General features: G+C 54.7%; 1 protein-coding gene across 1 annotated transcript in view; it reads right to left on the bottom strand.

The window, feature by feature from the left end:
- Positions 1–4,745, bottom strand: part of SEMA4D (sema domain, immunoglobulin domain (Ig), transmembrane domain (TM) and short cytoplasmic domain, (semaphorin) 4D) — a 74,578-nt gene extending 69,833 nt beyond the window's left edge. The window contains exon 1 of the mRNA XM_011948015.1: positions 4,584–4,745. The gene's annotated coding sequence lies outside the window, so the exon portion shown is untranslated. The remainder of the gene's footprint in view (positions 1–4,583) is intronic.
- Between the last annotated feature and the right edge of the window lie 947 nt (positions 4,746–5,692).

The following is a 5,692-nucleotide window of genomic DNA, read 5'->3' as shown; positions in this document are numbered from 1 at the left end:
CCACCTCGGCCTCCCAAAGCACTGTGATTACAGGTGTGAGCCACCGTATCCAGCAAGATTTTCTCTTTTGATGGTTTCACCTCAGCAAAAAAGAAGGTGGCCCTGAAGCCCCCAAAGCACATTCCAGCCTCCTCAAGGACATGTTCCCAGCCCCTCCCTTGGCCAGACTGGGATCCGTAGAGTCAAGGCCCCAATACAAGCTCTGGTTCATCTATGCTGTCCTCATCGCTCTGTGTCCATACCTCAGTGCACCTTCCCTTCTGTGCTGCTCTGCCATGGCAAGCCCTGACCTGTCCATCTGTTCCCCCAGGAGAGGCATGTTTACATGGCACAGGAGCCTGGCAGCCCAGCTGCAACCTCTGGGCCCACCCTTACCAACTGTAAAGTCCTGGACTGGCCACTTAGCCCTCTGCCCCTTGACTTCCATCCATAAGACAGAGGTGGCCACAAAAGGTACCTGGATTATTCATAACACCGCTTGGCACAATAAATGTTAACTACTAATATAAGTAGTATTATATAAATATACTACCACGGAATGGATTGGGTCATTTTTACTAGATAGTGGAATGGTAACCCTGACTAAGCCTGGAGATCTGAGGACAGGACCCTGGGGAGTTGGGAGCTGAGATCTGAAAACCCAGGATGATCAGTGTGGCCACAGTGAGGTCCTGAAACTGTCTGAGGCAAGTGTGAGGGGCACCCTCCAGCACTCTGTCATAAGGGTAGCAATAAGACCACTGGCTGCACGGCTCTTCCTCCTCTGAGTGCCCTGCCTCTATCTCTGGTCACCAGTGCAGCGGGCACACCCTCTGGGGATCTGCAGGCCCTCAACGATAAAAATAGATCTGGTGCTGCAGGCAAATGATACTTAATACCCATGTGAAAATGAGGTTAAAAAGCAAAAACAACCCCCCAACCTCCTCACACCAATCAGGGTGGCCACTACTAAAAAAAAAAAACAGAACACAACAAGTGTTGGTGAGGATGTGGAGAAGCTGGAACTCTTGCACTTTGCTGTGGGAATGTAATATAGTGTAGCCACTGTGGGAATCACAATGGTCCCTTAAAACATTAGAATAACCATGTGATCCTGAGATCCCACTCTGTGTATGTACACAAAGAAGTCTCAGAAACATGTGTACACCCGTGTTCGCAACAGCACTATTCACCAGGGCCAGAAATCTCTTCTGCAGCCAGTCAGGTCCGGATAGTGACCCCACCTTTATAAGGCAACCTGAAGGGGACCTCTGTTACCACGGTGCAAACACAGAAGCGTCACGGTGTGCACGATGGTGGGGAACATAGCAGAGCTGGCTCTTGGGCTTGCCAAGCTTGCCAAGTGCTGCTGCTGCATCCTGGGCACAGGGCAAAAGCCAGCTCTTCACAGGGACTTCTCACCTCACTGTCTACAGCAGGCTGGAGCACAGATGTGTGCATGCCCCTGCTATAGGGGCACGGATGTAGCAGTGACCCTCTGAGGCTGCCACGAGTCCCCCATGAGTGCAACTGCAGAGACGGCAGCCTGCAGCAGACGGACTGAGTGTGGGGCCACCAGGGGACCTGCCCACTTCCAGGGGACCAGGCGGCCAGTGGGCCACTGCAGCATGGTCAGCACTGATGGAGTCCTTGATAGTGGGGAGGGGTCTCCAATCGGCGGGGAGGGGTCTCCAATCAGCAGAGAGGGGCTCCCATGACCTCTGTCTAACCAGCAGTCACTGCAGACTGTGAACACAGCCGGTGCCACATGCTATGGCTTCTGAGCCCATGGTGTGTGTCCTGGATAGGGACTGTGCACAAGCACAGCAGGTCAGATGCATCCACCTCTTGGCATTTTGCTTAACCCCCTCTGGGAGGGTCCTCCCGCCCCTGCACGTGGCTGAGCACGGGCTTCCACCAAAGCCATCAGGGTCTGCCCAAGTACAGGGTGGACACCATCCAGGACAGAAGCCCAGAGGGTCACAGGGTCCGGGGGCAACAGGGAGACACAAAGCCCTCTGCTGTCCCACTACACACAAGAGCATGGCCCTAGGTGCAGACTGTCCCGAGGCTAAGACAGTATCTCTCAGAGTCTCTGGATGCTGGTACCAGTGAACCCCAGCAGCTCTGCACTAAGTGCGGGTCACACTGGGCAGCTCCAGCCAGAGCGCCACCACTCCCTTCTGGACTGGGTGATGTGGACGCTATGATGAGCTGCAGAAGCCCCCATGCAGACGTGGGCAGGCATCTGTGCATGACTCACACATAGCACTTGGCATGTGAGGACTACCCCGCTCTGGGGAGAGACGCCGTAACACATGGAGCACACCAGGAGTGCCAATGACGTGGACCACGCATACCACAGTGTCTCCAGCTGTTCACGTTTTAAGACCAGCCAGACCTTGGCCCTGGAGCAGCAGTAATGTACGACAAGGCCCACCCAGTCTCCCCAGTCACCCGCTGCCAACCAGTGGGGTCCATCCACCGTCTCCACAATGCATGCTGTCCCCATCCAGCACACAGGTAGGTACAGGAGGGAGGGGTCTCGGTCTAGGAGCCAGCCAGGCCCCTAGAAACCTCTAGAAGGGAAGACGTCAGCATAACGGCGTTGGGCGCCTTCTCAATCTCCACTGAGACCTATGTCAAAACGGTATGCAGGCCCCCAAATCTACTGCGTCTTTGGGTTTTCACTTTCTTTCGTGAAGCTTCGTGCATGTGAAAATGTTAGTCTGTCTTTTCTCCTGTTAATGTCATTCGTCAGTTTAATTCGCAGGCCCTAGAAACAGAACCTGAGAAAGCAGAGGGAAAGTTTTCCTCCCCCGACCAGCAGTGTAGCACCTTCTCTCCTCTCTGCCCGCCTGTCTCTCTCTCCTAAGAAACTTTGTGATTACATTTAGGGATCACCCTGGAAAATCCAGGAGAATTTCCCTATCTCAAGGTTCTTAACTGAATCGTATCTGCAAAATCCCTTTACTATGTAAGGAAATGTTCACAGGTTCCAGGCATGAGGGATGCCCCAAGGTACTGGGGCATCATTCATCCTCCTGCAGACCCCTGGCATGTGCAGCCATGACCCTTTGAGTGAAGTCTCCCAGGCCCTGTCAGGGAATGTAAAGGGGAGGCAGGGCAGCTGGGCCAGGCCCTGTCTGAAGAGGCCACTGCACCTCCCAGCCTTCTGCAATGTGGCCCAGTGCGTGCAATAGTTCTTGATTTTTTTCTCCTGAAAAACAAAAACCTTCAAATGCTGCGAGGTAATTAATCCATATATTTTTAATACTAGGAAGTTCCAACCAAACACATCTGAGGGCTGAGTTGCTGGTCTAAGAGCTCAGAGTCTACCTGGGCCCCTTGCATGGGGGAAGGGGCCGGCCAAGGCAGGGAGTGCACAGGGGCTACACACCCCCCAGGGCATGTAGAGGACAGAAATCCCCACTAAGAGAGTCATGATAAAGGCAGTCGTAAGGTAATATTAATTTTAAGAATGCTGGTTGAGTAAACATGCAAATGACCATTAACAGGACCTGGAAAATAACCAGAAAACCAGTACATTCCATGGGAATCTTGACTTGATGAGTCATTCAGATGCAAATTTTACCCCAATTCTGGAAGGATTACAAGCATCCCCATTCACAGCCCCCATTCCGATGTAAATTCTAGTCCCAGCACTGGCCCTCCAGTTCCCAGCCTTCTGGCTGCTTTGCCCTGTTTCTTTCCTTGAGGCTCCTAAGCAGGAGCTGTGGAGTTTCTGGTTTGTTTCTGGACCCTCCTCCTTTCCCCAAATCGCAGAGACGGAGACAGCAGACTCCCAGGGCTCTCTGACTTTCACACACCTGGACCATACTAGACACAATGCTGGGCATGTACTTTGATTTACAGAACCCAGTGACAACAGGCCACCCAGGTCTCTGTGTCAGCAAAGATGCTGAACAGCAGCCACACCCATGGCTTTATGCAGAGCAAGTCCTACAGGCTCCACCTACGCCCCACCCGGCCCCCGATCAGCCTGCTGCCTGCCCCTGGACAACCTGGTCTGGGTGCACCCCTCCCAGGGCCACGCCCACAGGTTGCAGGCCCAGCCTTTCCTTACAGAGGCTGTGCAAAACAGAGAAACTTAGAGAATGTGAAATTTAAATGAAGGAAGGGCATAAACACCGCCCAGTGTCCATATCTGCAGTGCCACGTCCCAATCGGTTGTCCAGGTAAAGAAAGCAAGGATAGCCCCAGGCCAAGGAAGCGCTTCCCGCAACTCCCCCCTCGCCCCCCAACCCCCGCCCCAGAATCACAGCCTCAGCCCTGACTTCTCAGACGCTCTCTGGCCAGCTACAGATGGACGGAATTCTCAGACAACATCCTGCACTTCTGTTGCCTTCAAAGCACAGGAGTGCAAAGCTCTGGGGTGAAGCCTGTAAGGTCCACTCAAGTGTGTTTTTCATCTGGTTGTCCAGAAGGACAGCAGGTCATTGGGTCCCCTCACATTAGAAAGAAGGCCACTTACTCAGCTCATTCTCACTCAACCCCAGTGAGCGGTGAGAAATGAGAACACAAGACCACTTACCAAATGACAAAGAAAACCAAAGCCCCTGCCCCTGCCCGGCTGGCCTCACCTTTCCGGGGGCCATGCTCCTGGTCCCACACTGGTCAGCACGTCCCCAGCCACCACGGAGGATGGATACTCAGGACACCATCTGGCCCAGCCGTCCCATCCTCACGCGGGGCCTCTGCCCGCCTGGGACGTCTGTCCTGACTGCAGGGGTTTCAAGGGCTCTGTTATTAGTCGGGGCTCAGGCCAGGACTGCTCCAGCCACAACAAGGCGCCCTTCAGCGCAGGGACAAGGTCCCGTGGTGAGCCTTCTCTGCAGGTTGTGGAACAAGCCTGTCCCATTCTCTTCCTTTTAAACAGCGGGACTGTTCAGCGATGTGGACCCGATTGTTTTCCTGTGTGGGCTAATTCAGGGGCTCGTGGAGCAGGGACCAGTCCCCGGGCTGAGGAAGGAGAAGAAAGCTTGCCTTAGAGGAGGGTGTGGGGGGTTGTGGCCCAGCACCCGAGCCATGCACACCATTGTCCACCCACGGAGCGGCAGGGCGCCTGGCAACGGCAAGCTCCTTAGTGCCTGAGGACGCTGCAGGCCTGGCCACTACTGCAGTCATCCGGGGACTCCGTGGCAGGATGGGCGAGCTGCCTAGGGCCACGGGACAATGGGGCCAGAGGGGAAGTCCCAAGGAAGCAGCTGTAGCCCTGGGCAAGTCACTCAGGCTTTCTGAGCTCTCATGTCCAGCCTTGGACTCAGGAATCACGAAGGCAGCTCAGTCAAGAGGTAGCAATGAGGGCAAACTTGGGAGGTGAGCATGCACAGAGCTGCTGGACAGTGCTGCAGCCAGACGGCCTGCTCCCAGCTGGGCAGACGACCCTGAACCAGGAAGCATGTGGCCTCCTCTGTTAGGGGCTGCGAGGCCCTGGCTGTTCTGTAGTCCAGCATGTCCACCCCCACGAGTGGCCTGATACTAGTGGGCATTGCACAGTGCAGTGAAGAGTGGCTCGTGCAGTTCTGGCAGTTTTTAGTTTTCTGCAGGCCAGGTTTTCCTCCCACAGCAGCAGGCATCTGTCCTCAGCCTATAAGGAAGCACGATGCAGTGAGTACTGCCCAACCTTGGTCGCCCACACTTGGTATTGAATAAACAAACAACCACAGGACAAGCAGCAGGGCAGGTGTGA

Source organism: Colobus angolensis, unplaced genomic scaffold, assembly GCF_000951035.1.
Source record: "Colobus angolensis palliatus isolate OR3802 unplaced genomic scaffold, Cang.pa_1.0 Scaffold272, whole genome shotgun sequence".
Lineage (NCBI taxonomy): Eukaryota > Metazoa > Chordata > Mammalia > Primates > Cercopithecidae > Colobus > Colobus angolensis.
This window is presented reverse-complemented; position numbering and strand designations above follow the sequence as displayed.